The sequence below is a fragment of the Pelobates fuscus genome, chromosome 2, assembly GCF_036172605.1.
Source record: "Pelobates fuscus isolate aPelFus1 chromosome 2, aPelFus1.pri, whole genome shotgun sequence".
Classification (NCBI taxonomy): domain Eukaryota; kingdom Metazoa; phylum Chordata; class Amphibia; order Anura; family Pelobatidae; genus Pelobates; species Pelobates fuscus.
This window is the reverse complement of record NC_086318.1, coordinates 353,914,117-353,941,686: the sequence shown is the minus strand read 5'-3', so window position 1 is coordinate 353,941,686 and position 27,570 is coordinate 353,914,117. Positions and strand designations below refer to the sequence as shown.

The window sequence follows — 27,570 nt, the reverse complement described above, 5'->3', positions numbered from 1 at the left end:
CCTGAGCTCTGTTGCACCATTCCTTCCGCTGGCTTCTTAGCATTTCCCTTTTACCTTTCTCTCCCACTGAATTCACTTGTTTCCGGCAGCACACTATTCTCACTACATGCTACGAATTCCCATCCTTCGGCTCATTGGCCTAGCATTTCCCTTTATGCAAATTGCTCCTTCGCACCCTGAATCCAGCTCAATTATTCACACCTAACCACCTGAAGGCACTAAAATTACTGGTAGCTAAGGAAAACAACGATCAGCCACGAGGTTTGGTAATCTTTTGTAGCCTTCTATCATTTGGATTATTTATTTGCTTTTTTTTTTTTTAACTTGCTTTATTATTTCACCACAGCCTAAAGGAAAGGCTTCCCAGCGGGCGTGCCTTTGAATGTACCCGTCATGTCATACTTACTTGGCAGGGGAGCAATAGCCATGATCCCTAAGGTGGCTCTCCCAGTGTGAGGCTGGTTCATTGCACTCCGTACCAGTTGACCTCTGCGATTTCCTCAAATGTGGGAAACTCGACTGCATAATTTATGGTAGTGGGGGACTGCGTTCGCGCTTTCCCCTGTGTTTGCTTGTTTGACAAAAATAGAGAACTTCACCAATTCTGACGAAGGATAATTTCAGCCACGGCACCCGTCTTCTTTGGCTCTTACTTTCCGCATCAAGCAGGCAGCGACAATCATTTCCTAGGCTTGATCATTTTTATTATCTATGTTTTCTGGAGACTAGTTTTAAGCCAGAATTTCACTTTTTATTTTAACTTTTCAGCTTTTTTTTCATCATTTTTTTATCCTGACTTCTTTTGATTTATTGTATGCTTCAATGCAATGGAAGAAATAAAGAATTGGAGACCTATATTACGTCTTCCAACAGAACGTAACGTTTGATTGAATTTCTGGGAAAAAAAAAATTTCTGGATCAAGGCAGTGAATTGCCGCTTGAGACAATCAGACCAAACCTTAGGAATAGCTGGGTGGTCGCTAGCACTTACTAATGAACACCATGGAATTTTGAAAAAGCCACCACAAATGTTCTTTCAGCCCTGTTGAGTGTGGATGAAGAGAAGACAGGTGCTAGGCAAGGGTCATTCCTATCGATGGAGTCATGAAATGTGTGACTTTGGGGACGAACGTAGACCAGCGGATTGTGTACTCTGCCTAATGGCTGCTGTAGTAGAATCTTGGCAAAACCGTTTCCAAAGAGAGAAAAAAAATTGTACAAGGTTTGCTGCAAGATATGGGTGCCCTCACTCTCTGTTATAGGTTTGGAACCATTCCAAGATGCCATATAAGAAGACCGAGGAATTTGTTGGGGTTTAAGCTTCCCTGTAGGAGGAAGCGGGCCTAATTAGAATATTGCCTCCCACAATCCTTTGCAATGGCTTATGGTCATGAACTTTTTCTCACCGCTGTCTTAAAGTGTCCTTACGTGGTAGCTCTTAAAAGCTGGCCCACTTGAACAGTTATCTTTGCGCAGTGGCAGTATCGTAGCCCATGAGGTCAATCCGAGGCGTGATTATTGCTAATTGAAAACTTTACCCAATACCCCGCCATGATGACTTGAAATACAGTCAGCATTGGCGATTTTTGACAGGCTCTAAGGGGACTGAAAGATTGGTTTAAAAAAAGTTTATGGCGCCCCATGTCTAGGGCGTGTCTTACGTGACTCCCGTTTCTTCCTGAGCTCTGTTGCACCATTCCTTCCGCTGGCTTCCTTGCATTTCCCTTTTACCTTTCTCTCCCACTGAATCCACTTGTTTCCGGCAGCACACTATTCTCACTACATGCTACGAATTCCCATCCTTCGGCTCATTGGCCTAGCATTTGCCTTTATGCAAATTGCTCCTTCGCACCCTGAATCCAGCTCAATTATTCACACCTAACCACCTGAAGGCACTAAAATTACTGGTAGCTAAGGAAAACAACGATCAGCCACGAGGTTTGGTAATCTTTTGTAGCCTTCTATCATTTGGATTATTTATTTGCTCTTCTTTTTTTTTTTTTTTAACTTGCTTTATTATTTCACCACAGCCTAAAGGAAAGGCTTCCCAGCGGGCGTGCCTTTGAATGTACCCGTCATGTCATACTTACCTGGCAGGGGAGCAATAGCCATGATCCCTAAGGTGGCTCTCCCAGAGTGAGGCTGGTTCATTGCACTCCGTACCAGTTGACTTCTGTGATTTCCTCAAATGTGGGAAACTCGACTGCATAATTTATGGTAGTGGGGGACTGCGTTCGCGCTTTCCCCTGTGTTTGCTTGTTTGACAAAAATAGAGAACTTCACCAATTCTGATGAAGGATAATTTCAGCCACGGCACCCGTCTTCTTTGGCTCTTACTTTCCACATCAAGCAGGCAGCGACAATCATTTCCTAGGCTTGATCATTTTTATTATCTGTTTTCTGGAGACCAGTTTTAAGCCAGAATTTCACTTTTTATTTTAACTTTTCAGCTTTTTTTTCATCATTTTTTTATCCTGACTTCTTTTGATTTATTGTATGCTTCAATGCAATGGAAGAAATAAAGAATTGGAGACCTATATTACGTCTTCCAACAGAACGTAACGTTTGATTGAATTTCTGGGAAAAAAAGATTTTCTGGATCAAGGCAGTGAATTGCCGCTTGAGACAATCAGACCAAACCTTAGGAATAGCTGGGTGGTCGCTAGCACTTACTAATGAACACCATGGAATTTTGAAAAAGCCACCACAAATGTTCTTTCAGCCCTGTTGAGTGTGGATGAAGAGAAGACAGGTGCTAGGCAAGGGTCATTCCTATCGATGGAGTCATGAAATGTGTGACTTTGGGGACGAACGTAGACCAGCGGATTGTGTACTCTGCCTAATGGCTGCTGTAGTAGAATCTTGGCAAAACTGTTTCCAAAGAGAGAAAAAAAATTGTACAAGGTTTGCTGCAAGATATGGTTGCCCTCACTCTCTGTTATAGGTTTGGAACCATTCCAAGATGCCATATAAGAAGACCGAGGAATTTGTTGGGGTTTAAGCTGCCCTGTAGGAGGAAGCGGGCCTAATTAGAATATTGCCTCCCACAATCCTTTGCAATGGCTTATGGTCATGAACTTTTTCTCACCGCTGTCTTAAAGTGTCCTTACGTGGTAGCTCTTAAAAGCTGGCCCACTTGAACAGCTAGCTTTGCGCAGTGGCAGTATCGTAGCCCATGAGGTCAATCCGAGGCGTGATTATTGCTAATTGAAAACTTTACCCAATACCCCGCCATGATGACTTGAAATACAGTCAGCATTGGCAATTTTTGACAGGCTCTAAGGAGACTGAAAGATTGGTTTAATAAAAGTTTAAGGCGCCCCATGTCTAGGGCGTGTCTTACGTGACTCCCGTTTCTTCCTGAGCTCTGTTGCACCATTCCTTTCGCTGGCTTCTTAGCATTTCCCTTTTACCTTTCTCTCCCACTGAATTCACTTGTTTCCGGCAGCACACTATTCTCACTACATGCTACGAATTCCCATCCTTCGGCTCATTGGCCTAGCATTTGCCTTTATGCAAATTGCTCCTTCGCACCCTGAATCCAGCTCAATTATTCACACCTAACCACCTGAAGGCACTAAAATTACTGGTAGCTAAGGAAAACAACGATCAGCCACGAGGTTTGGTAATCTTTTGTAGCCTTCTATCATTTGGATTATTTATTTGCTTTTTTTTTTTTTTAACTTGCTTTATTATTTCACCACAGCCTAAAGGAAAGGCTTCCCAGCGGGCGTGCCTTTGAATGTACCCGTCATGTCATACTTACCTGGCAGGGGAGCAATAGCCATGATCCCTAAGGTGGCTCTCCCAGTGTGAGGCTGGTTCATTGCACTCCGTACCAGTTGACCTCTGCGATTTCCTCAAATGTGGGAAACTCGACTGCATAATTTATGGTAGTGGGGGACTGCGTTCGCGCTTTCCCCTGTGTTTGCTTGTTTGACAAAAATAGAGAACTTCACCAATTCTGATGAAGGATAATTTCAGCCACGGCACCCGTCTTCTTTGGCTCTTACTTTCCACATCAAGCAGGCAGCGACAATCATTTCCTAGGCTTGATCATTTTTATTATCTGTTTTCTGGAGACCAGTTTTAAGCCAGAATTTCACTTTTTATTTTAACTTTTCAGCTTTTTTTTCATCATTTTTTTATCCTGACTTCTTTTGATTTATTGTATGCTTCAATGCAATGGAAGAAATAAAGAATTGGAGACCTATATTACGTCTTCCAACAGAACGTAACGTTTGATTGAATTTCTGGGAAAAAAAGATTTTCTGGATCAAGGCAGTGAATTGCCGCTTGAGACAATCAGACCAAACCTTAGGAATAGCTGGGTGGTCGCTAGCACTTACTAATGAACACCATGGAATTTTGAAAAAGCCACCACAAATGTTCTTTCAGCCCTGTTGAGTGTGGATGAAGAGAAGACAGGTGCTAGGCAAGGGTCATTCCTATCGATGGAGTCATGAAATGTGTGACTTTGGGGACGAACGTAGACCAGCGGATTGTGTACTCTGCCTAATGGCTGCTGTAGTAGAATCTTGGCAAAACTGTTTCCAAAGAGAGAAAAAAAATTGTACAAGGTTTGCTGCAAGATATGGTTGCCCTCACTCTCTGTTATAGGTTTGGAACCATTCCAAGATGCCATATAAGAAGACCGAGGAATTTGTTGGGGTTTAAGCTGCCCTGTAGGAGGAAGCGGGCCTAATTAGAATATTGCCTCCCACAATCCTTTGCAATGGCTTATGGTCATGAACTTTTTCTCACCGCTGTCTTAAAGTGTCCTTACGTGGTAGCTCTTAAAAGCTGGCCCACTTGAACAGCTAGCTTTGCGCAGTGGCAGTATCGTAGCCCATGAGGTCAATCCGAGGCGTGAATATTGCTAATTGAAAACTTTACCCAATACCCCGCCATGATGACTTGAAATACAGTCAGCATTGGCAATTTTTGACAGGCTCTAAGGAGACTGAAAGATTGGTTTAATAAAAGTTTAAGGCGCCCCATGTCTAGGGCGTGTCTTACGTGACTCCCGTTTCTTCCTGAGCTTTGTTGCACCATTCCTTCCGCTGGCTTCTTAGCATTTCCCTTTTACCTTTCTCTCCCACTGAATTCACTTGTTTCCGGCAGCACACTATTCTCACTACATGCTACGAATTCCCATCCTTCGGCTCATTGGCCTAGCATTTGCCTTTATGCAAATTGCTCCTTCGCACCCTGAATCCAGCTCAATTATTCACACCTAACCACCTGAAGGCACTAAAATTACTGGTAGCTAAGGAAAACAACGATCAGCCACGAGGTTTGGTAATCTTTTGTAGCCTTCTATCATTTGGATTATTTATTTGCTTTTTTTTTTTTTTAACTTGCTTTATTATTTCACCACAGCCTAAAGGAAAGGCTTCCCAGCGGGCGTGCCTTTGAATGTACCCGTCATGTCATACTTACCTGGCAGGGGAGCAATAGCCATGATCCCTAAGGTGGCTCTCCCAGTGTGAGGCTGGTTCATTGCACTCCGTACCAGTTGACCTCTGCGATTTCCTCAAATGTGGGAAACTCGACTGCATAATTTATGGTAGTGGGGGACTGCGTTCGCGCTTTCCCCTGTGTTTGCTTGTTTGACAAAAATAGAGAACTTCACCAATTCTGATGAAGGATAATTTCAGCCACGGCACCCGTCTTCTTTGGCTCTTACTTTCCGCATCAAGCAGGCAGCGACAATCATTTCCTAGGCTTGATCATTTTTATTATCTATGTTTTCTGGAGACCAGTTTTAAGCCAGAATTGCACTTTTTATTTTAACTTTTCAGCTTTTTTTTCATCATTTTTTTATCCTGACTTCTTTTGATTTATTGTATGCTTCAATGCAATGGAAGAAATAAAGAATTGGAGACCTATATTACGTCTTCCAACAGAACGTAACGTTTGATTGAATTTCTGGGAAAAAAAGATTTTCTGGATCAAGGCAGTGAATTGCCGCTTGAGACAATCAGACCAAACCTTAGGAATAGCTGGGTGGTCGCTAGCACTTACTAATGAACACCATGGAATTTTGAAAAAGCCACCACAAATGTTCTTTCAGCCCTGTTGAGTGTGGATGAAGAGAAGACAGGTGCTAGGCAAGGGTCATTCCTATCGATGGAGTCATGAAATGTGTGACTTTGGGGACGAACGTAGACCAGCGGATTGTGTACTCTGCCTAATGGCTGCTGTAGTAGAATCTTGGCAAAACTGTTTCCAAAGAGAGAAAAAAAATTGTACAAGGTTTGCTGCAAGATATGGTTGCCCTCACTCTCTGTTATAGGTTTGGAACCATTCCAAGATGCCATATAGGAAGACCGAGGAATTTGTTGGGGTTTAAGCTTCCCTGTAGGAGGAAGCGGGCCTAATTAGAATATTGCCTCCCATAATCCTTTGCAATGGCTTATGGTCATGAACTTTTTCTCACCGCTGTCTTAAAGTGTCCTTACGTGGTAGCTCTTAAAAGCTGGCCCACTTGAACAGTTATCTTTGCGCAGTGGCAGTATCGTAGCCCATGAGGTCAATCCGAGGCGTGATTATTGCTAATTGAAAACTTTACCCAATACCCCGCCATGATGACTTGAAATACAGTCAGCATTGGCAATTTTTGACAGGCTCTAAGGGGACTGAAAGATTGGTTTAAAAAAAGTTTATGGCGCCCCATGTCTAGGGCGTGTCTTACGTGACTCCCGTTTCTTCCTGAGCTCTGTTGCACCATTCCTTCCGCTGGCTTCCTTGCATTTCCCTTTTACCTTTCTCTCCCACTGAATCCACTTGTTTCCGGCAGCACACTATTCTCACTACATGCTACGAATTCCCATCCTTCGGCTCATTGGCCTAGCATTTGCCTTTATGCAAATTGCTCCTTCGCACCCTGAATCCAGCTCAATTATTCACACCTAACCACCTGAAGGCACTAAAATTACTGGTAGCTAAGGAAAACAACGATCAGCCACGAGGTTTGGTAATCTTTTGTAGCCTTCTATCATTTGGATTATTTATTTGCTCTTCTTTTTTTTTTTTTTTAACTTGCTTTATTATTTCACCACAGCCTAAAGGAAAGGCTTCCCAGCGGGCGTGCCTTTGAATGTACCCGTCATGTCATACTTACTTGGCAGGGGAGCAATAGCCATGATCCCTAAGGTGGCTCTCCCAGTGTGAGGCTGGTTCATTGCACTCCGTACCAGTTGACCTCTGCGATTTCCTCAAATGTGGGAAACTCGACTGCATAATTTATGGTAGTGGGGGACTGCGTTCGCGCTTTCCCCTGTGTTTGCTTGTTTGACAAAAATAGAGAACTTCACCAATTCTGACGAAGGATAATTTCAGCCACGGCACCCGTCTTCTTTGGCTCTTACTTTCCGCATCAAGCAGGCAGCGACAATCATTTCCTAGGCTTGATCATTTTTATTATCTATGTTTTCTGGAGACTAGTTTTAAGCCAGAATTTCACTTTTTATTTTAACTTTTCAGCTTTTTTTTCATCATTTTTTTATCCTGACTTCTTTTGATTTATTGTATGCTTCAATGCAATGGAAGAAATAAAGAATTGGAGACCTATATTACGTCTTCCAACAGAACGTAACGTTTGATTGAATTTCTGGGAAAAAAAAAATTTCTGGATCAAGGCAGTGAATTGCCGCTTGAGACAATCAGACCAAACCTTAGGAATAGCTGGGTGGTCGCTAGCACTTACTAATGAACACCATGGAATTTTGAAAAAGCCACCACAAATGTTCTTTCAGCCCTGTTGAGTGTGGATGAAGAGAAGACAGGTGCTAGGCAAGGGTCATTCCTATCGATGGAGTCATGAAATGTGTGACTTTGGGGACGAACGTAGACCAGCGGATTGTGTACTCTGCCTAATGGCTGCTGTAGTAGAATCTTGGCAAAACCGTTTCCAAAGAGAGAAAAAAAATTGTACAAGGTTTGCTGCAAGATATGGGTGCCCTCACTCTCTGTTATAGGTTTGGAACCATTCCAAGATGCCATATAAGAAGACCGAGGAATTTGTTGGGGTTTAAGCTTCCCTGTAGGAGGAAGCGGGCCTAATTAGAATATTGCCTCCCACAATCCTTTGCAATGGCTTATGGTCATGAACTTTTTCTCACCGCTGTCTTAAAGTGTCCTTACGTGGTAGCTCTTAAAAGCTGGCCCACTTGAACAGTTATCTTTGCGCAGTGGCAGTATCGTAGCCCATGAGGTCAATCCGAGGCGTGATTATTGCTAATTGAAAACTTTACCCAATACCCCGCCATGATGACTTGAAATACAGTCAGCATTGGCGATTTTTGACAGGCTCTAAGGGGACTGAAAGATTGGTTTAAAAAAAGTTTATGGCGCCCCATGTCTAGGGCGTGTCTTACGTGACTCCCGTTTCTTCCTGAGCTCTGTTGCACCATTTTTTCCGCTGGCTTCCTTGCATTTCCCTTTTACCTTTCTCTCCCACTGAATCCACTTGTTTCCGGCAGCACACTATTCTCACTACATGCTACGAATTCCCATCCTTCGGCTCATTGGCCTAGCATTTGCCTTTATGCAAATTGCTCCTTCGCACCCTGAATCCAGCTCAATTATTCACACCTAACCACCTGAAGGCACTAAAATTACTGGTAGCTAAGGAAAACAACGATCAGCCACGAGGTTTGGTAATCTTTTGTAGCCTTCTATCATTTGGATTATTTATTTGCTCTTCTTTTTTTTTTTTTTTAACTTGCTTTATTATTTCACCACAGCCTAAAGGAAAGGCTTCCCAGCGGGCGTGCCTTTGAATGTACCCGTCATGTCATACTTACCTGGCAGGGGAGCAATAGCCATGATCCCTAAGGTGGCTCTCCCAGAGTGAGGCTGGTTCATTGCACTCCGTACCAGTTGACTTCTGTGATTTCCTCAAATGTGGGAAACTCGACTGCATAATTTATGGTAGTGGGGGACTGCGTTCGCGCTTTCCCCTGTGTTTGCTTGTTTGACAAAAATAGAGAACTTCACCAATTCTGATGAAGGATAATTTCAGCCACGGCACCCGTCTTCTTTGGCTCTTACTTTCCACATCAAGCAGGCAGCGACAATCATTTCCTAGGCTTGATCATTTTTATTATCTGTTTTCTGGAGACCAGTTTTAAGCCAGAATTTCACTTTTTATTTTAACTTTTCAGCTTTTTTTTCATCATTTTTTTATCCTGACTTCTTTTGATTTATTGTATGCTTCAATGCAATGGAAGAAATAAAGAATTGGAGACCTATATTACGTCTTCCAACAGAACGTAACGTTTGATTGAATTTCTGGGAAAAAAAGATTTTCTGGATCAAGGCAGTGAATTGCCGCTTGAGACAATCAGACCAAACCTTAGGAATAGCTGGGTGGTCGCTAGCACTTACTAATGAACACCATGGAATTTTGAAAAAGCCACCACAAATGTTCTTTCAGCCCTGTTGAGTGTGGATGAAGAGAAGACAGGTGCTAGGCAAGGGTCATTCCTATCGATGGAGTCATGAAATGTGTGACTTTGGGGACGAACGTAGACCAGCGGATTGTGTACTCTGCCTAATGGCTGCTGTAGTAGAATCTTGGCAAAACTGTTTCCAAAGAGAGAAAAAAAATTGTACAAGGTTTGCTGCAAGATATGGTTGCCCTCACTCTCTGTTATAGGTTTGGAACCATTCCAAGATGCCATATAAGAAGACCGAGGAATTTGTTGGGGTTTAAGCTGCCCTGTAGGAGGAAGCGGGCCTAATTAGAATATTGCCTCCCACAATCCTTTGCAATGGCTTATGGTCATGAACTTTTTCTCACCGCTGTCTTAAAGTGTCCTTACGTGGTAGCTCTTAAAAGCTGGCCCACTTGAACAGCTAGCTTTGCGCAGTGGCAGTATCGTAGCCCATGAGGTCAATCCGAGGCGTGATTATTGCTAATTGAAAACTTTACCCAATACCCCGCCATGATGACTTGAAATACAGTCAGCATTGGCAATTTTTGACAGGCTCTAAGGAGACTGAAAGATTGGTTTAATAAAAGTTTAAGGCGCCCCATGTCTAGGGCGTGTCTTACGTGACTCCCGTTTCTTCCTGAGCTCTGTTGCACCATTCCTTTCGCTGGCTTCTTAGCATTTCCCTTTTACCTTTCTCTCCCACTGAATTCACTTGTTTCCGGCAGCACACTATTCTCACTACATGCTACGAATTCCCATCCTTCGGCTCATTGGCCTAGCATTTGCCTTTATGCAAATTGCTCCTTCGCACCCTGAATCCAGCTCAATTATTCACACCTAACCACCTGAAGGCACTAAAATTACTGGTAGCTAAGGAAAACAACGATCAGCCACGAGGTTTGGTAATCTTTTGTAGCCTTCTATCATTTGGATTATTTATTTGCTTTTTTTTTTTTTTAACTTGCTTTATTATTTCACCACAGCCTAAAGGAAAGGCTTCCCAGCGGGCGTGCCTTTGAATGTACCCGTCATGTCATACTTACCTGGCAGGGGAGCAATAGCCATGATCCCTAAGGTGGCTCTCCCAGTGTGAGGCTGGTTCATTGCACTCCGTACCAGTTGACCTCTGCGATTTCCTCAAATGTGGGAAACTCGACTGCATAATTTATGGTAGTGGGGGACTGCGTTCGCGCTTTCCCCTGTGTTTGCTTGTTTGACAAAAATAGAGAACTTCACCAATTCTGATGAAGGATAATTTCAGCCACGGCACCCGTCTTCTTTGGCTCTTACTTTCCACATCAAGCAGGCAGCGACAATCATTTCCTAGGCTTGATCATTTTTATTATCTGTTTTCTGGAGACCAGTTTTAAGCCAGAATTTCACTTTTTATTTTAACTTTTCAGCTTTTTTTTCATCATTTTTTTATCCTGACTTCTTTTGATTTATTGTATGCTTCAATGCAATGGAAGAAATAAAGAATTGGAGACCTATATTACGTCTTCCAACAGAACGTAACGTTTGATTGAATTTCTGGGAAAAAAAGATTTTCTGGATCAAGGCAGTGAATTGCCGCTTGAGACAATCAGACCAAACCTTAGGAATAGCTGGGTGGTCGCTAGCACTTACTAATGAACACCATGGAATTTTGAAAAAGCCACCACAAATGTTCTTTCAGCCCTGTTGAGTGTGGATGAAGAGAAGACAGGTGCTAGGCAAGGGTCATTCCTATCGATGGAGTCATGAAATGTGTGACTTTGGGGACGAACGTAGACCAGCGGATTGTGTACTCTGCCTAATGGCTGCTGTAGTAGAATCTTGGCAAAACTGTTTCCAAAGAGAGAAAAAAAATTGTACAAGGTTTGCTGCAAGATATGGTTGCCCTCACTCTCTGTTATAGGTTTGGAACCATTCCAAGATGCCATATAAGAAGACCGAGGAATTTGTTGGGGTTTAAGCTGCCCTGTAGGAGGAAGCGGGCCTAATTAGAATATTGCCTCCCACAATCCTTTGCAATGGCTTATGGTCATGAACTTTTTCTCACCGCTGTCTTAAAGTGTCCTTACGTGGTAGCTCTTAAAAGCTGGCCCACTTGAACAGCTAGCTTTGCGCAGTGGCAGTATCGTAGCCCATGAGGTCAATCCGAGGCGTGAATATTGCTAATTGAAAACTTTACCCAATACCCCGCCATGATGACTTGAAATACAGTCAGCATTGGCAATTTTTGACAGGCTCTAAGGAGACTGAAAGATTGGTTTAATAAAAGTTTAAGGCGCCCCATGTCTAGGGCGTGTCTTACGTGACTCCCGTTTCTTCCTGAGCTCTGTTGCACCATTCCTTCCGCTGGCTTCTTAGCATTTCCCTTTTACCTTTCTCTCCCACTGAATTCACTTGTTTCCGGCAGCACACTATTCTCACTACATGCTACGAATTCCCATCCTTCGGCTCATTGGCCTAGCATTTGCCTTTATGCAAATTGCTCCTTCGCACCCTGAATCCAGCTCAATTATTCACACCTAACCACCTGAAGGCACTAAAATTACTGGTAGCTAAGGAAAACAACGATCAGCCACGAGGTTTGGTAATCTTTTGTAGCCTTCTATCATTTGGATTATTTATTTGCTTTTTTTTTTTTTTAACTTGCTTTATTATTTCACCACAGCCTAAAGGAAAGGCTTCCCAGCGGGCGTGCCTTTGAATGTACCCGTCATGTCATACTTACCTGGCAGGGGAGCAATAGCCATGATCCCTAAGGTGGCTCTCCCAGTGTGAGGCTGGTTCATTGCACTCCGTACCAGTTGACCTCTGCGATTTCCTCAAATGTGGGAAACTCGACTGCATAATTTATGGTAGTGGGGGACTGCGTTCGCGCTTTCCCCTGTGTTTGCTTGTTTGACAAAAATAGAGAACTTCACCAATTCTGATGAAGGATAATTTCAGCCACGGCACCCGTCTTCTTTGGCTCTTACTTTCCGCATCAAGCAGGCAGCGACAATCATTTCCTAGGCTTGATCATTTTTATTATCTATGTTTTCTGGAGACCAGTTTTAAGCCAGAATTGCACTTTTTATTTTAACTTTTCAGCTTTTTTTTCATCATTTTTTTATCCTGACTTCTTTTGATTTATTGTATGCTTCAATGCAATGGAAGAAATAAAGAATTGGAGACCTATATTACGTCTTCCAACAGAACGTAACGTTTGATTGAATTTCTGGGAAAAAAAGATTTTCTGGATCAAGGCAGTGAATTGCCGCTTGAGACAATCAGACCAAACCTTAGGAATAGCTGGGTGGTCGCTAGCACTTACTAATGAACACCATGGAATTTTGAAAAAGCCACCACAAATGTTCTTTCAGCCCTGTTGAGTGTGGATGAAGAGAAGACAGGTGCTAGGCAAGGGTCATTCCTATCGATGGAGTCATGAAATGTGTGACTTTGGGGACGAACGTAGACCAGCGGATTGTGTACTCTGCCTAATGGCTGCTGTAGTAGAATCTTGGCAAAACTGTTTCCAAAGAGAGAAAAAAAATTGTACAAGGTTTGCTGCAAGATATGGTTGCCCTCACTCTCTGTTATAGGTTTGGAACCATTCCAAGATGCCATATAGGAAGACCGAGGAATTTGTTGGGGTTTAAGCTTCCCTGTAGGAGGAAGCGGGCCTAATTAGAATATTGCCTCCCATAATCCTTTGCAATGGCTTATGGTCATGAACTTTTTCTCACCGCTGTCTTAAAGTGTCCTTACGTGGTAGCTCTTAAAAGCTGGCCCACTTGAACAGTTATCTTTGCGCAGTGGCAGTATCGTAGCCCATGAGGTCAATCCGAGGCGTGATTATTGCTAATTGAAAACTTTACCCAATACCCCGCCATGATGACTTGAAATACAGTCAGCATTGGCAATTTTTGACAGGCTCTAAGGGGACTGAAAGATTGGTTTAAAAAAAGTTTATGGCGCCCCATGTCTAGGGCGTGTCTTACGTGACTCCCGTTTCTTCCTGAGCTCTGTTGCACCATTCCTTCCGCTGGCTTCCTTGCATTTCCCTTTTACCTTTCTCTCCCACTGAATCCACTTGTTTCCGGCAGCACACTATTCTCACTACATGCTACGAATTCCCATCCTTCGGCTCATTGGCCTAGCATTTGCCTTTATGCAAATTGCTCCTTCGCACCCTGAATCCAGCTCAATTATTCACACCTAACCACCTGAAGGCACTAAAATTACTGGTAGCTAAGGAAAACAACGATCAGCCACGAGGTTTGGTAATCTTTTGTAGCCTTCTATCATTTGGATTATTTATTTGCTCTTCTTTTTTTTTTTTTTTAACTTGCTTTATTATTTCACCACAGCCTAAAGGAAAGGCTTCCCAGCGGGCGTGCCTTTGAATGTACCCGTCATGTCATACTTACCTGGTAGGGGAGCAATAGCCATGATCCCTAAGGTGGCTCTCCCAGAGTGAGGCTGGTTCATTGCACTCCGTACCAGTTGAACTCTGCGATTTCCTCAAATGTGGGAAACTCGACTGCATAATTTATGGTAGTGGGGGACTGCGTTCGCGCTTTCCCCTGTGTTTGCTTGTTTGACAAAAATAGAGAACTTCACCAATTCTGATGAAGGATAATTTCAGCCACGGCACCCGTCTTCTTTGGCTCTTACTTTCCACATCAAGCAGGCAGCGACAATCATTTCCTAGGCTTGATCATTTTTATTATCTATGTTTTCTGGAGACCAGTTTTAAGCCAGAATTTCACTTTTTATTTTAACTTTTCAGCTTTTTTTTCATCATTTTTTTATCCTGACTTCTTTTGATTTATTGTATGCTTCAATGCAATGGAAGAAATAAAGAATTGGAGACCTATATTACGTCTTCCAACAGAACGTAACGTTTGATTGAATTTCTGGGAAAAAGATTTTCTGGATCAAGGCAGTGAATTGCCGCTTGAGACAATCAGACCAAACCTTAGGAATAGCTGGGTGGTCGCTAGCACTTACTAATGAACACCATGGAATTTTGAAAAAGCCACCACAAATGTTCTTTCAGCCCTGTTGAGTGTGGATGAAGAGAAGACAGGTGCTAGGCAAGGGTCATTCCTATCGATGGAGTCATGAAATGTGTGACTTTGGGGACGAACGTAGACCAGCGGATTGTGTACTCTGCCTAATGGCTGCTGTAGTAGAATCTTGGCAAAACTGTTTCCAAAGAGAGAAAAAAAATTGTACAAGGTTTGCTGCAAGATATGGTTGCCCTCACTCTCTGTTATAGGTTTGGAACCATTCCAAGATGCCATATAAGAAGACCGAGGAATTTGTTGGGGTTTAAGCTTCCCTGTAGGAGGAAGCGGGCCTAATTAGAATATTGCCTCCCACAATCCTTTGCAATGGCTTATGGTCATGAACTTTTTCTCACCGCTGTCTTAAAGTGTCCTTACGTGGTAGCTCTTAAAAGCTGGCCCACTTGAACAGCTAGCTTTGCGCAGTGGCAGTATCGTAGCCCATGAGGTCAATCCGAGGCGTGAATATTGCTAATTGAAAACTTTACCCAATACCCCGCCATGATGACTTGAAATACAGTCAGCATTGGCAATTTTTGACAGGCTCTAAGGAGACTGAAAGATTGGTTTAATAAAAGTTTAAGGCGCCCCATGTCTAGGGCGTGTCTTACGTGACTCCCGTTTCTTCCTGAGCTCTGTTGCACCATTCCTTCCGCTGGCTTCTTAGCATTTCCCTTTTACCTTTCTCTCCCACTGAATTCACTTGTTTCCGGCAGCACACTATTCTCACTACATGCTACGAATTCCCATCCTTCGGCTCATTGGCCTAGCATTTGCCTTTATGCAAATTGCTCCTTCGCACCCTGAATCCAGCTCAATTATTCACACCTAACCACCTGAAGGCACTAAAATTACTGGTAGCTAAGGAAAACAACGATCAGCCACGAGGTTTGGTAATCTTTTGTAGCCTTCTATCATTTGGATTATTTATTTGCTTTTTTTTTTTTTTAACTTGCTTTATTATTTCACCACAGCCTAAAGGAAAGGCTTCCCAGCGGGCGTGCCTTTGAATGTACCCGTCATGTCATACTTACCTGGCAGGGGAGCAATAGCCATGATCCCTAAGGTGGCTCTCCCAGTGTGAGGCTGGTTCATTGCACTCCGTACCAGTTGACCTCTGCGATTTCCTCAAATGTGGGAAACTCGACTGCATAATTTATGGTAGTGGGGGACTGCGTTCGCGCTTTCCCCTGTGTTTGCTTGTTTGACAAAAATAGAGAACTTCACCAATTCTGATGAAGGATAATTTCAGCCACAGCACCCGTCTTCTTTGGCTCTTACTTTCCGCATCAAGCAGGCAGCGACAATCATTTCCTAGGCTTGATCATTTTTATTATCTATGTTTTCTGGAGACCAGTTTTAAGCCAGAATTGCACTTTTTATTTTAACTTTTCAGCTTTTTTTTCATCATTTTTTTATCCTGACTTCTTTTGATTTATTGTATGCTTCAATGCAATGGAAGAAATAAAGAATTGGAGACCTATATTACGTCTTCCAACAGAACGTAACGTTTGATTGAATTTCTGGGAAAAAAAGATTTTCTGGATCAAGGCAGTGAATTGCCGCTTGAGACAATCAGACCAAACCTTAGGAATAGCTGGGTGGTCGCTAGCACTTACTAATGAACACCATGGAATTTTGAAAAAGCCACCACAAATGTTCTTTCAGCCCTGTTGAGTGTGGATGAAGAGAAGACAGGTGCTAGGCAAGGGTCATTCCTATCGATGGAGTCATGAAATGTGTGACTTTGGGGACGAACGTAGACCAGCGGATTGTGTACTCTGCCTAATGGCTGCTGTAGTAGAATCTTGGCAAAACTGTTTCCAAAGAGAGAAAAAAAATTGTACAAGGTTTGCTGCAAGATATGGTTGCCCTCACTCTCTGTTATAGGTTTGGAACCATTCCAAGATGCCATATAAGAAGACCGAGGAATTTGTTGGGGTTTAAGCTTCCCTGTAGGAGGAAGCGGGCCTAATTAGAATATTGCCTCCCACAATCCTTTGCAATGGCTTATGGTCATGAACTTTTTCTCACCGCTGTCTTAAAGTGTCCTTACGTGGTAGCTCTTAAAAGCTGGCCCACTTGAACAGCTAGCTTTGCGCAGTGGCAGTATCGTAGCCCATGAGGTCAATCCGAGGCGTGAATATTGCTAATTGAAAACTTTACCCAATACCCCGCCATGATGACTTGAAATACAGTCAGCATTGGCAATTTTTGACAGGCTCTAAGGAGACTGAAAGATTGGTTTAATAAAAGTTTAAGGCGCCCCATGTCTAGGGCGTGTCTTACGTGACTCCCGTTTCTTCCTGAGCTCTGTTGCACCATTCCTTCCGCTGGCTTCTTAGCATTTCCCTTTTACCTTTCTCTCCCACTGAATTCACTTGTTTCCGGCAGCACACTATTCTCACTACATGCTACGAATTCCCATCCTTCGGCTCATTGGCCTAGCATTTGCCTTTATGCAAATTGCTCCTTCGCACCCTGAATCCAGCTCAATTATTCACACCTAACCACCTGAAGGCACTAAAATTACTGGTAGCTAAGGAAAACAACGATCAGCCACGAGGTTTGGTAATCTTTTGTAGCCTTCTATCATTTGGATTATTTATTTGCTTTTTTTTTTTTTTAACTTGCTTTATTATTTCACCACAGCCTAAAGGAAAGGCTTCCCAGCGGGCGTGCCTTTGAATGTACCCGTCATGTCATACTTACCTGGCAGGGGAGCAATAGCCATGATCCCTAAGGTGGCTCTCCCAGTGTGAGGCTGGTTCATTGCACTCCGTACCAGTTGACCTCTGCGATTTCCTCAAATGTGGGAAACTCGACTGCATAATTTATGGTAGTGGGGGACTGCGTTCGCGCTTTCCCCTGTGTTTGCTTGTTTGACAAAAATAGAGAACGTCACCAATTCTGATGAAGGATAATTTCAGCCACGGCACCCGTCTTCTTTGGCTCTTACTTTCCGCATCAAGCAGGCAGCGACAATCATTTCCTAGGCTTGATCATTTTTATTATCTATGTTTTCTGGAGACCAGTTTTAAGCCAGAATTGCACTTTTTATTTTAACTTTTCAGCTTTTTTTTCATCATTTTTTTATCCTGACTTCTTTTGATTTATTGTATGCTTCAATGCAATGGAAGAAATAAAGAATTGGAGACCTATATTACGTCTTCCAACAGAACGTAACGTTTGATTGAATTTCTGGGAAAAAAAGATTTTCTGGATCAAGGCAGTGAATTGCCGCTTGAGACAATCAGACCAAACCTTAGGAATAGCTGGGTGGTCGCTAGCACTTACTAATGAACACCATGGAATTTTGAAAAAGCCACCACAAATGTTCTTTCAGCCCTGTTGAGTGTGGATGAAGAGAAGACAGGTGCTAGGCAAGGGTCATTCCTATCGATGGAGTCATGAAATGTGTGACTTTGGGGACGAACGTAGACCAGCGGATTGTGTACTCTGCCTAATGGCTGCTGTAGTAGAATCTTGGCAAAACTGTTTCCAAAGAGAGAAAAAAAATTGTACAAGGTTTGCTGCAAGATATGGTTGCCCTCACTCTCTGTTATAGGTTTGGAACCATTCCAAGATGCCATATAGGAAGACCGAGGAATTTGTTGGGGTTTAAGCTTCCCTGTAGGAGGAAGCGGGCCTAATTAGAATATTGCCTCCCATAATCCTTTGCAATGGCTTATGGTCATGAACTTTTTCTCACCGCTGTCTTAAAGTGTCCTTACGTGGTAGCTCTTAAAAGCTGGCCCACTTGAACAGCTAGCTTTGCGCAGTGGCAGTATCGTAGCCCATGAGGTCAATCCGAGGCGTGATTATTGCTAATTGAAAACTTTACCCAATACCCTGCCATGATGACTTGAAATACAGTCAGCATTGGCAATTTTTGACAGGCTCTAAGGAGACTGAAAGATTGGTTTAATAAAAGTTTATGGCGCCCCATGTCTAGGGCGTGTCTTACGTGACTCCCGTTTCTTCCTGAGCTCTGTTGCACCATTCCTTCCGCTGGCTTCTTAGCATTTCCCTTTTACCTTTCTCTCCCACTGAATTCACTTGTTTCCGGCAGCACACTATTCTCACTACATGCTACGAATTCCCATCCTTCGGCTCATTGGCCTAGCATTTGCCTTTATGCAAATTGCTCCTTCGCACCCTGAATCCAGCTCAATTATTCACACCTAACCACCTGAAGGCACTAAAATTACTGGTAGCTAAGGAAAACAACGATCAGCCACGAGGTTTGGTAATCTTTTGTAGCCTTCTATCATTTGGATTATTTATTTGCTTTTTTTTTTTTTTAACTTACTTTATTATTTCACCACAGTCTAAAGGAAAGGCTTCCCAGCGGGCGTGCCTTTGAATGTACCCGTCATGTCATACTTACCTGGCAGGGGAGCAATAGCCATGATCCCTAAGGTGGCTCTCCCAGAGTGAGGCTGGTTCATTGCACTCCGTACCAGTTGACCTCTGCAATTTCCTCAAATGTGGGAAACTCGACTGCATAATTTATGGTAGTGGGGGACTGCGTTCGCGCTTTCCCCTGTGTTTGCTTGTTTGACAAAAATAGAGAACTTCACCAATTCTGACGAAGGATAATTTCAGCCACGGCACCCGTCTTCTTTGGCTCTTACTTTCCGCATCAAGCAGGCAGCGACAATCATTTCCTAGGCTTGATCATTTTTATTATCTATGTTTTCTGGAGACCAGTTTTAAGCCAGAATTTCACTTTTTATTTTAACTTTTCAGCTTTTTTTTCATCATTTTTTTATCCTGACTTCTTTTGATTTATTGTATGCTTCAATGCAATGGAAGAAATAAAGAATTGGAGACCTATATTACGTCTTCCAACAGAACGTAACGTTTGATTGAATTTCTGGGAAAAAAAAAATTTCTGGATCAAGGCAGTGAATTGCCGCTTGAGACAATCAGACCAAACCTTAGGAATAGCTGGGTGGTCGCTAGCACTTACTAATGAACACCATGGAATTTTGAAAAAGCCACCACAAATGTTCTTTCAGCCCTGTTGAGTGTGGATGAAGAGAAGACAGGTGCTAGGCAAGGGTCATTCCTATCGATGGAGTCATGAAATGTGTGACTTTGGGGACGAACGTAGACCAGCGGATTGTGTACTCTGCCTAATGGCTGCTGTAGTAGAATCTTGGCAAAACCGTTTCCAAAGAGAGAAAAAAAATTGTACAAGGTTTGCTGCAAGATATGGGTGCCCTCACTCTCTGTTATAGGTTTGGAACCATTCCAAGATGCCATATAAGAAGACCGAGGAATTTGTTGGGGTTTAAGCTTCCCTGTAGGAGGAAGCGGGCCTAATTAGAATATTGCCTCCCACAATCCTTTGCAATGGCTTATGGTCATGAACTTTTTCTCACCGCTGTCTTAAAGTGTCCTTACGTGGTAGCTCTTAAAAGCTGGCCCACTTGAACAGTTATCTTTGCGCAGTGGCAGTATCGTAGCCCATGAGGTCAATCCGAGGCGTGATTATTGCTAATTGAAAACTTTACCCAATACCCCGCCATGATGACTTGAAATACAGTCAGCATTGGCAATTTTTGACAGGCTCTAAGGGGACTGAAAGATTGGTTTAAAAAAAGTTTATGGCGCCCCATGTCTAGGGCGTGTCTTACGTGACTCCCGTTTCTTCCTGAGCTCTGTTGCACCATTCCTTCCGCTGGCTTCCTTGCATTTCCCTTTTACCTTTCTCTCCCACTGAATCCACTTGTTTCCGGCAGCACACTATTCTCACTACATGCTACGAATTCCCATCCTTCGGCTCATTGGCCTAGCATTTGCCTTTATGCAAATTGCTCCTTCGCACCCTGAATCCAGCTCAATTATTCACACCTAACCACCTGAAGGCACTAAAATTACTGGTAGCTAAGGAAAACAACGATCAGCCACGAGGTTTGGTAATCTTTTGTAGCCTTCTATCATTTGGATTATTTATTTGCTCTTCTTTTTTTTTTTTTTTTAACTTGCTTTATTATTTCACCACAGCCTAAAGGAAAGGCTTCCCAGCGGGCGTGCCTTTGAATGTACACGTCATGTCATACTTACCTGGCAGGGGAGCAATAGCCATGATCCCTAAGGTGGCTCTCCCAGAGTGAGGCTGGTTCATTGCACTCCGTACCAGTTGACTTCTGTGATTTCCTCAAATGTGGGAAACTCGACTGCATAATTTATGGTAGTGGGGGACTGCGTTCGCGCTTTCCCCTGTGTTTGCTTGTTTGACAAAAATAGAGAACTTCACCAATTCTGATGAAGGATAATTTCAGCCACGGCACCCGTCTTCTTTGGCTCTTACTTTCCACATCAAGCAGGCAGCGACAATCATTTCCTAGGCTTGATCATTTTTATTATCTGTTTTCTGGAGACCAGTTTTAAGCCAGAATTTCACTTTTTATTTTAACTTTTCAGCTTTTTTTTCATCATTTTTTTATCCTGACTTCTTTTGATTTATTGTATGCTTCAATGCAATGGAAGAAATAAAGAATTGGAGACCTATATTACGTCTTCCAACAGAACGTAACGTTTGATTGAATTTCTGGGAAAAAAAGATTTTCTGGATCAAGGCAGTGAATTGCCGCTTGAGACAATCAGACCAAACCTTAGGAATAGCTGGGTGGTCGCTAGCACTTACTAATGAACACCATGGAATTTTGAAAAAGCCACCACAAATGTTCTTTCAGCCCTGTTGAGTGTGGATGAAGAGAAGACAGGTGCTAGGCAAGGGTCATTCCTATCGATGGAGTCATGAAATGTGTGACTTTGGGGACGAACGTAGACCAGCGGATTGTGTACTCTGCCTAATGGCTGCTGTAGTAGAATCTTGGCAAAACTGTTTCCAAAGAGAGAAAAAAAATTGTACAAGGTTTGCTGCAAGATATGGTTGCCCTCACTCTCTGTTATAGGTTTGGAACCATTCCAAGATGCCATATAAGAAGACCGAGGAATTTGTTGGGGTTTAAGCTTCCCTGTAGGAGGAAGCGGGCCTAATTAGAATATTGCCTCCCACAATCCTTTGCAATGGCTTATGGTCATGAACTTTTTCTCACCGCTGTCTTAAAGTGTCCTTACGTGGTAGCTCTTAAAAGCTGGCCCACTTGAACAGTTAACTTTGCGCAGTGGCAGTATCGTAGCCCATGAGGTCAATCCGAGGCGTGATTATTGCTAATTGAAAACTTTACCCAATACCCCGCCATGATGACTTGAAATACAGTCAGCATTGGCAATTTTTGACAGGCTCTAAGGAGACTGAAAGATTGGTTTAAAAAAAGTTTATGGCGCCCCATGTCTAGGGCGTGTCTTACGTGACTCCCGTTTCTTCCTGAGCTCTGTTGCACCATTCCTTCCGCTGGCTTCCTTGCATTTCCCTTTTACCTTTCTCTCCCACTGAATCCACTTGTTTCCGGCAGCACACTATTCTCACTACATGCTACGAATTCCCATCCTTCGGCTCATTGGCCTAGCATTTGCCTTTATGCAAATTGCTCCTTCGCACCCTGAATCCAGCTCAATTATTCACACCTAACCACCTGAAGGCACTAAAATTACTGGTAGCTAAGGAAAACAACGATCAGCCACGAGGTTTGGTAATCTTTTGTAGCCTTCTATCATTTGGATTATTTATTTGCTCTTCTTTTTTTTTTTTTTTTAAACTTGCTTTATTATTTCACCACAGCCTAAAGGAAAGGCTTCCCAGCGGGCGTGCCTTTGAATGTACCCATCATGTCATACTTACCTGGCAGGGGAGCAATAGCCATGATCCCTAAGGTGGCTCTCCCCGAGTGAGGCTGGTTCATTGCACTCCGTACCAATTGACCTCTGCGATTTCCTCCAATGTGGGAAACCTCGACTGCATAATTTATGGTAGTGGGGGACTGCGTTCGCGCTTTCCCCTGTGTTTGCTTGTTTGACAAAAATAGAGAACTTCACCAATTCTGACGAAGGATAATTTCAGCCACGGCACCCGTCTTCTTTGGCTCTTACTTTCCACATCAAGCAGGCAGCGACAATCATTTCCTAGGCTTGATCATTTTTATTATCTATGTTTTCTGGAGACCAGTTTTAAGCCAGAATTTCACTTTTTATTTTAACTTTTCAGCTTTTTTTTCATCATTTTTTTATCCTGACTTCTTTTGATTTATTGTATGCTTCAATGCAATGGAAGAAATAAAGAATTGGAGACCTATATTACGTCTTCCAACAGAACGTAACGTTTGATTGAATTTCTGGGAAAAAAAGATTTTCTGGATCAAGGCAGTGAATTGCCGCTTGAGACAATCAGACCAAACCTTAGGAATAGCTGGGTGGTCGCTAGCACTTACTAATGAACACCATGGAATTTTGAAAAAGCCACCACAAATGTTCTTTCAGCCCTGTTGAGTGTGGATGAAGAGAAGACAGGTGCTAGGCAAGGGTCATTCCTATCGATGGAGTCATGAAATGTGTGACTTTGGGGACGAACGTAGACCAGCGGATTGTGTACTCTGCCTAATGGCTGCTGTAGTAGAATCTTGGCAAACCCGTTTCCAAAGAGAGAAAAAAAATTGTACAAGGTTTGCTGCAAGATATGGTTGCCCTCACTCTCTGTTATAGGTTTGGAACCATTCCAAGATGCCATATAAGAAGACCGAGGAATTTGTTGGGGTTTAAGCTTCCCTGTAGGAGGAAGCGGGCCTAATTAGAATATTGCCTCCCATAATCCTTTGCAATGGCTTATGGTCATGAACTTTTTCTCACCGCTGTCTTAAAGTGTCCTTACGTGGTAGCTCTTAAAAGCTGGCCCACTTGAACAGCTAGCTTTGCGCAGTGGCAGTATTGTAGCCCATGAGGTCAATCCGAGGCGTGATTATTGCTAATTGAAAACTTTACCCAATACCCTGCCATGATGACTTGAAATACAGTCAGCATTGGCAATTTTTGACAGGCTCTAAGGAGACTGAAAGATTGGTTTAATAAAAGTTTATGGCGCCCCATGTCTAGGGCGTGTCTTACGTGACTCCCGTTTCTTCCTGAGCTCTGTTGCACCATTCCTTCCGCTGGCTTCTTAGCATTTCCCTTTTACCTTTCTCTCCCACTGAATTCACTTGTTTCCGGCAGCACACTATTCTCACTACATGCTACGAATTCCCATCCTTCGGCTCATTGGCCTAGCATTTGCCTTTATGCAAATTGCTCCTTCGCACCCTGAATCCAGCTCAATTATTCACACCTAACCACCTGAAGGCACTAAAATTACTGGTAGCTAAGGAAAACAACGATCAGCCACGAGGTTTGGTAATCTTTTGTAGCCTTCTATCATTTGGATTATTTATTTGCTTTTTTTTTTTTTTAACTTACTTTATTATTTCACCACAGCCTAAAGGAAAGGCTTCCCAGCGGGCGTGCCTTTGAATGTACCCGTCATGTCATACTTACCTGGCAGGGGAGCAATAGCCATGATCCCTAAGGTGGCTCTCCCAGAGTGAGGCTGGTTCATTGCACTCCGTACCAGTTGACCTCTGCGATTTCCTCAAATGTGGGAAACTCGACTGCATAATTTATGGTAGTGGGGGACTGCGTTCGCGCTTTCCCCTGTGTTTGCTTGTTTGACAAAAATAGAGAACTTCACCAATTCTGATGAAGGATAATTTCAGCCACGGCACCCGTCTTCTTTGGCTCTTACTTTCCACATCAAGCAGGCAGCGACAATCATTTCCTAGGCTTGATCATTTTTATTATCTATGTTTTCTGGAGACCAGTTTTAAGCCAGAATTTCACTTTTTATTTTAACTTTTCAGCTTTTTTTTCTTCATTTTTTTATCCTGACTTCTTTTGATTTATTGTATGCTTCAATGCAATGGAAGAAATAAAGAATTGGAGACCTATATTACGTCTTCCAACAGAACGTAACGTTTGATTGAATTTCTGGGAAAAAAAGATTTTCTGGATCAAGGCAGTGAATTGCCGCTTGAGACAATCAGACCAAACCTTAGGAATAGCTGGGTGGTCGCTAGCACTTACTAATGAACACCATGGAATTTTGAAAAAGCCACCACAAATGTTCTTTCAGCCCTGTTGAGTGTGGATGAAGAGAAGACAGGTGCTAGGCAAGGGTCATTCCTATCGATGGAGTCATGAAATGTGTGACTTTGGGGACGAACGTAGACCAGCGGATTGTGTACTCTGCCTAATGGCTGCTGTAGTAGAATCTTGGCAAAACTGTTTCCAAAGAGAGAAAAAAAATTGTACAAGGTTTGCTGCAAGATATGGTTGCCCTCACTCTCTGTTATAGGTTTGGAACCATTCCAAGATGCCATATAAGAAGACTGAGGAATTTGTTGGGGTTTAAGCTTCCCTGTAGGAGGAAGCGGGCCTAATTAGAATATTGCCTCCCACAATCCTTTGCAATGGCTTATGGTCTGAACTTTTTCTCACCGCTGTCTTAAAGTGTCCTTACGTGGTAGCTCTTAAAAGCTGGCCCACTTGAACAGTTAACTTTGCGCAGTGGCAGTATCGTAGCCCATGAGGTCAATCCGAGGCGTGATTATTGCTAATTGAAAACTTTACCCAATACCCCGCCATGATGACTTGAAATACAGTCAGCATTGGCAATTTTTGACAGGCTCTAAGGAGACTGAAAGATTGGTTTAATAAAAGTTTATGGCGCCCCATGTCTAGGGCGTGTCTTACGTGACTCCTGTTTCTTCCTGAGCTCTGTTGCACCATTCCTTCCGCTGGCTTCTTAGCATTTCCCTTTTACCTTTCTCTCCCACTGAATTCACTTGTTTCCGGCAGCACACTATTCTCACTCCATGCTACGAATTCCCATCCTTCGGCTCATTGGCCTAGCATTTGCCTTTATGCAAATTGCTCCTTCGCACCCTGAATCCAGCTCAATTATTCACACCTAACCACCTGAAGGCACTAAAATTACTGGTAGCTAAGGAAAACAACGATCAGCCACGAGGTTTGGTAATCTTTTGTAGCCTTCTATCATTTGGATTATTTATTTGCTTTTTTTTTTTTTTAACTTGCTTTATTATTTCACCACAGCCTAAAGGAAAGGCTTCCCAGCGGGCGTGCCTTTGAATGTACCCGTCATGTCATACTTACCTGGCAGGGGAGCAATAGCCATGATCCCTAAGGTGGCTCTCCCAGAGTGAGGCTGGTTCATTGCACTCTGTACAAGTTGACCTCTGCGATTTCCTCAAATGTGGGAAACTCGACTGCATAATTTATGGTAGTGGGGGACTGCGTTCGCGCTTTCCCCTGTGTTTGCTTGTTTGACAAAAATAGAGAACTTCACCAATTCTGACGAAGGATAATTTCAGCCACGGCACCCGTCTTCTTTGGCTCTTACTTTCCACATCAAGCAGGCAGCGACAATCATTTCCTAGGCTTGATCATTTTTATTATCTATGTTTTCTGGAGACCAGTTTTAAGCCAGAATTTCACTTTTTATTTTAACTTTTCAGCTTTTTTTTCATCATTTTTTTATCCTGACTTCTTTTGATTTATTGTATGCTTCAATGCAATGGAAGAAATAAAGAATTGGAGACCTATATTACGTCTTCCAACAGAACGTAACGTTTGATTGAATTTCTGGGAAAAAAAGATTTTCTGGATCAAGGCAGTGAATTGCCGCTTGAGACAATCAGACCAAACCTTAGGAATAGCTGGGTGGTCGCTAGCACTTACTAATGAACACCATGGAATTTTGAAAAAGCCACCACAAATGTTCTTTCAGCCCTGTTGAGTGTGGATGAAGAGAAGACAGGTGCTAGGCAAGGGTCATTCCTATCGATGGAGTCATGAAATGTGTGACTTTGGGGACGAACGTAGACCAGCGGATTGTGTACTCTGCCTAATGGCTGCTGTAGTAGAATCTTGGCAAAACTGTTTCCAAAGAGAGAAAAAAAATTGTACAAGGTTTGCTGCAAGATATGGTTGCCCTCACTCTCTGTTATAGGTTTGGAACCATTCCAATATGCCATATAAGAAGACCGAGGAATTTGTTGGGGTTTAAGCTTCCCTGTAGGAGGAAGCGGGCCTAATTAGAATATTGCCTCCCATAATCCTTTGCAATGGCTTATGGTCATGAACTTTTTCTCACCGCTGTCTTAAAGTGTCCTTACGTGGTAGCTCTTAAAAGCTGGCCCACTTGAACAGTTATCTTTGCGCAGTGGCAGTATCGTAGCCCATGAGGTCAATCCGAGGCGTGATTATTGCTAATTGAAAACTTTACCCAATACCCCGCCATGATGACTTGAAATACAGTCAGCATTGGCAATTTTTGACAGGCTCTAAGGGGACTGAAAGATTGGTTTAAAAAAAGTTTATGGCGCCCCATGTCTAGGGCGTGTCTTACGTGACTCCCGTTTCTTCCTGAGCTCTGTTGCACCATTCCTTCCGCTGGCTTCTTTGCATTTCCCTTTTACCTTTCTCTCCCACTGAATCCACTTGTTTCCGGCAGCACACTATTCTCACTACATGCTACGAATTCCCATCCTTCGGCTCATTGGCCTAGCATTTGCCTTTATGCAAATTGCTCCTTCGCATCCTGAATCCAGCTCAATTATTCACACCTAACCACCTGAAGGCACTAAAATTACTGGTAGCTAAGGAAAACAACGATCAGCCACGAGGTTTGGTAATCTTTTGTAGCCTTCTATCATTTGGATTATTTATTTGCTCTTCTTTTTTTTTTTTTTTTTAACTTGCTTTATTATTTCACCACAGCCTAAAGGAAAGGCTTCCCAGCGGGCGTGCCTTTGAATGTACCCGTCATGTCATACTTACCTGGCAGGGGAGTAATAGCCATGATCCCTAAGGTGGCTCTCCCAGAGTGAGGCTGGTTCATTGCACTCCGTACCAGTTGACCTCTGCGATTTCCTCAAATGTGGGAAACTCGACTGCATAATTTATGGTAGTGGGGGACTGCGTTCGCGCTTTCCCCTGTGTTTGCTTGTTTGACAAAAATAGAGAACTTCACCAATTCTGATGAAGGATAATTTCAGCCACGGCACCCGTCTTCTTTGGCTCTTACTTTCCACATCAAGCAGGCAGCGACAATCATTTCC

At 43.0% G+C, this 27,570-nt stretch overlaps 33 non-coding genes across 33 annotated transcripts; all 33 read left to right on the top strand.

Annotated features, from left to right (window-relative positions):
- Nucleotides 1-398: 398 nt before the first annotated feature.
- Nucleotides 399-565, top strand: LOC134591057 (U1 spliceosomal RNA). The gene has a single exon (XR_010087891.1). It is a non-coding gene; the product is annotated as a U1 spliceosomal RNA (small nuclear RNA).
- An 899-nt stretch (nucleotides 566-1,464) lies between these two features.
- LOC134593635 (U4 spliceosomal RNA) lies at nucleotides 1,465-1,605 on the top strand. The gene has a single exon (XR_010090089.1). It is a non-coding gene; the product is annotated as a U4 spliceosomal RNA (small nuclear RNA).
- A 477-nt stretch (nucleotides 1,606-2,082) lies between these two features.
- Nucleotides 2,083-2,249, top strand: LOC134591014 (U1 spliceosomal RNA). Its single transcript, XR_010087854.1, has one exon. It is a non-coding gene; the product is annotated as a U1 spliceosomal RNA (small nuclear RNA).
- Nucleotides 2,250-3,146: 897 nt separating this feature from the next.
- Nucleotides 3,147-3,287, top strand: LOC134592334 (U4 spliceosomal RNA). The gene has a single exon (XR_010088976.1). It is a non-coding gene; the product is annotated as a U4 spliceosomal RNA (small nuclear RNA).
- Nucleotides 3,288-3,758: 471 nt separating this feature from the next.
- Nucleotides 3,759-3,925, top strand: LOC134590744 (U1 spliceosomal RNA). Its single transcript, XR_010087623.1, has one exon. It is a non-coding gene; the product is annotated as a U1 spliceosomal RNA (small nuclear RNA).
- An 897-nt stretch (nucleotides 3,926-4,822) lies between these two features.
- On the top strand, nucleotides 4,823-4,963 carry LOC134593623 (U4 spliceosomal RNA). Its single transcript, XR_010090079.1, has one exon. It is a non-coding gene; the product is annotated as a U4 spliceosomal RNA (small nuclear RNA).
- A 471-nt stretch (nucleotides 4,964-5,434) lies between these two features.
- On the top strand, nucleotides 5,435-5,601 carry LOC134590743 (U1 spliceosomal RNA). Its single transcript, XR_010087622.1, has one exon. It is a non-coding gene; the product is annotated as a U1 spliceosomal RNA (small nuclear RNA).
- Nucleotides 5,602-6,500: 899 nt separating this feature from the next.
- Nucleotides 6,501-6,641, top strand: LOC134593056 (U4 spliceosomal RNA). Its single transcript, XR_010089593.1, has one exon. It is a non-coding gene; the product is annotated as a U4 spliceosomal RNA (small nuclear RNA).
- Nucleotides 6,642-7,118: 477 nt separating this feature from the next.
- LOC134591055 (U1 spliceosomal RNA) lies at nucleotides 7,119-7,285 on the top strand. Its single transcript, XR_010087890.1, has one exon. It is a non-coding gene; the product is annotated as a U1 spliceosomal RNA (small nuclear RNA).
- An 899-nt stretch (nucleotides 7,286-8,184) lies between these two features.
- Nucleotides 8,185-8,325, top strand: LOC134593634 (U4 spliceosomal RNA). The gene has a single exon (XR_010090088.1). It is a non-coding gene; the product is annotated as a U4 spliceosomal RNA (small nuclear RNA).
- Nucleotides 8,326-8,802: 477 nt separating this feature from the next.
- On the top strand, nucleotides 8,803-8,969 carry LOC134591013 (U1 spliceosomal RNA). The gene has a single exon (XR_010087853.1). It is a non-coding gene; the product is annotated as a U1 spliceosomal RNA (small nuclear RNA).
- Nucleotides 8,970-9,866: 897 nt separating this feature from the next.
- Nucleotides 9,867-10,007, top strand: LOC134592333 (U4 spliceosomal RNA). Its single transcript, XR_010088975.1, has one exon. It is a non-coding gene; the product is annotated as a U4 spliceosomal RNA (small nuclear RNA).
- A 471-nt stretch (nucleotides 10,008-10,478) lies between these two features.
- LOC134590741 (U1 spliceosomal RNA) lies at nucleotides 10,479-10,645 on the top strand. The gene has a single exon (XR_010087621.1). It is a non-coding gene; the product is annotated as a U1 spliceosomal RNA (small nuclear RNA).
- An 897-nt stretch (nucleotides 10,646-11,542) lies between these two features.
- On the top strand, nucleotides 11,543-11,683 carry LOC134593622 (U4 spliceosomal RNA). Its single transcript, XR_010090078.1, has one exon. It is a non-coding gene; the product is annotated as a U4 spliceosomal RNA (small nuclear RNA).
- A 471-nt stretch (nucleotides 11,684-12,154) lies between these two features.
- Nucleotides 12,155-12,321, top strand: LOC134590740 (U1 spliceosomal RNA). Its single transcript, XR_010087620.1, has one exon. It is a non-coding gene; the product is annotated as a U1 spliceosomal RNA (small nuclear RNA).
- An 899-nt stretch (nucleotides 12,322-13,220) lies between these two features.
- Nucleotides 13,221-13,361, top strand: LOC134593055 (U4 spliceosomal RNA). The gene has a single exon (XR_010089592.1). It is a non-coding gene; the product is annotated as a U4 spliceosomal RNA (small nuclear RNA).
- Nucleotides 13,362-13,838: 477 nt separating this feature from the next.
- On the top strand, nucleotides 13,839-14,005 carry LOC134591041 (U1 spliceosomal RNA). The gene has a single exon (XR_010087878.1). It is a non-coding gene; the product is annotated as a U1 spliceosomal RNA (small nuclear RNA).
- Nucleotides 14,006-14,902: 897 nt separating this feature from the next.
- Nucleotides 14,903-15,043, top strand: LOC134593621 (U4 spliceosomal RNA). The gene has a single exon (XR_010090077.1). It is a non-coding gene; the product is annotated as a U4 spliceosomal RNA (small nuclear RNA).
- A 471-nt stretch (nucleotides 15,044-15,514) lies between these two features.
- LOC134590739 (U1 spliceosomal RNA) lies at nucleotides 15,515-15,681 on the top strand. The gene has a single exon (XR_010087619.1). It is a non-coding gene; the product is annotated as a U1 spliceosomal RNA (small nuclear RNA).
- An 899-nt stretch (nucleotides 15,682-16,580) lies between these two features.
- LOC134593619 (U4 spliceosomal RNA) lies at nucleotides 16,581-16,721 on the top strand. The gene has a single exon (XR_010090076.1). It is a non-coding gene; the product is annotated as a U4 spliceosomal RNA (small nuclear RNA).
- A 471-nt stretch (nucleotides 16,722-17,192) lies between these two features.
- LOC134590737 (U1 spliceosomal RNA) lies at nucleotides 17,193-17,359 on the top strand. Its single transcript, XR_010087618.1, has one exon. It is a non-coding gene; the product is annotated as a U1 spliceosomal RNA (small nuclear RNA).
- An 899-nt stretch (nucleotides 17,360-18,258) lies between these two features.
- LOC134593262 (U4 spliceosomal RNA) lies at nucleotides 18,259-18,399 on the top strand. Its single transcript, XR_010089769.1, has one exon. It is a non-coding gene; the product is annotated as a U4 spliceosomal RNA (small nuclear RNA).
- A 471-nt stretch (nucleotides 18,400-18,870) lies between these two features.
- Nucleotides 18,871-19,037, top strand: LOC134590988 (U1 spliceosomal RNA). The gene has a single exon (XR_010087832.1). It is a non-coding gene; the product is annotated as a U1 spliceosomal RNA (small nuclear RNA).
- An 899-nt stretch (nucleotides 19,038-19,936) lies between these two features.
- On the top strand, nucleotides 19,937-20,077 carry LOC134593053 (U4 spliceosomal RNA). The gene has a single exon (XR_010089591.1). It is a non-coding gene; the product is annotated as a U4 spliceosomal RNA (small nuclear RNA).
- A 478-nt stretch (nucleotides 20,078-20,555) lies between these two features.
- Nucleotides 20,556-20,722, top strand: LOC134591011 (U1 spliceosomal RNA). Its single transcript, XR_010087852.1, has one exon. It is a non-coding gene; the product is annotated as a U1 spliceosomal RNA (small nuclear RNA).
- Nucleotides 20,723-21,619: 897 nt separating this feature from the next.
- LOC134592833 (U4 spliceosomal RNA) lies at nucleotides 21,620-21,760 on the top strand. The gene has a single exon (XR_010089402.1). It is a non-coding gene; the product is annotated as a U4 spliceosomal RNA (small nuclear RNA).
- A 479-nt stretch (nucleotides 21,761-22,239) lies between these two features.
- On the top strand, nucleotides 22,240-22,407 carry LOC134591443 (U1 spliceosomal RNA). The gene has a single exon (XR_010088222.1). It is a non-coding gene; the product is annotated as a U1 spliceosomal RNA (small nuclear RNA).
- An 899-nt stretch (nucleotides 22,408-23,306) lies between these two features.
- LOC134593668 (U4 spliceosomal RNA) lies at nucleotides 23,307-23,447 on the top strand. Its single transcript, XR_010090118.1, has one exon. It is a non-coding gene; the product is annotated as a U4 spliceosomal RNA (small nuclear RNA).
- A 471-nt stretch (nucleotides 23,448-23,918) lies between these two features.
- LOC134589908 (U1 spliceosomal RNA) lies at nucleotides 23,919-24,085 on the top strand. Its single transcript, XR_010086913.1, has one exon. It is a non-coding gene; the product is annotated as a U1 spliceosomal RNA (small nuclear RNA).
- An 898-nt stretch (nucleotides 24,086-24,983) lies between these two features.
- LOC134592832 (U4 spliceosomal RNA) lies at nucleotides 24,984-25,124 on the top strand. Its single transcript, XR_010089401.1, has one exon. It is a non-coding gene; the product is annotated as a U4 spliceosomal RNA (small nuclear RNA).
- A 471-nt stretch (nucleotides 25,125-25,595) lies between these two features.
- On the top strand, nucleotides 25,596-25,762 carry LOC134590721 (U1 spliceosomal RNA). The gene has a single exon (XR_010087603.1). It is a non-coding gene; the product is annotated as a U1 spliceosomal RNA (small nuclear RNA).
- Nucleotides 25,763-26,661: 899 nt separating this feature from the next.
- On the top strand, nucleotides 26,662-26,802 carry LOC134593052 (U4 spliceosomal RNA). The gene has a single exon (XR_010089590.1). It is a non-coding gene; the product is annotated as a U4 spliceosomal RNA (small nuclear RNA).
- Nucleotides 26,803-27,281: 479 nt separating this feature from the next.
- On the top strand, nucleotides 27,282-27,448 carry LOC134589611 (U1 spliceosomal RNA). Its single transcript, XR_010086659.1, has one exon. It is a non-coding gene; the product is annotated as a U1 spliceosomal RNA (small nuclear RNA).
- The last annotated feature ends 122 nt before the right edge of the window (nucleotides 27,449-27,570 follow it).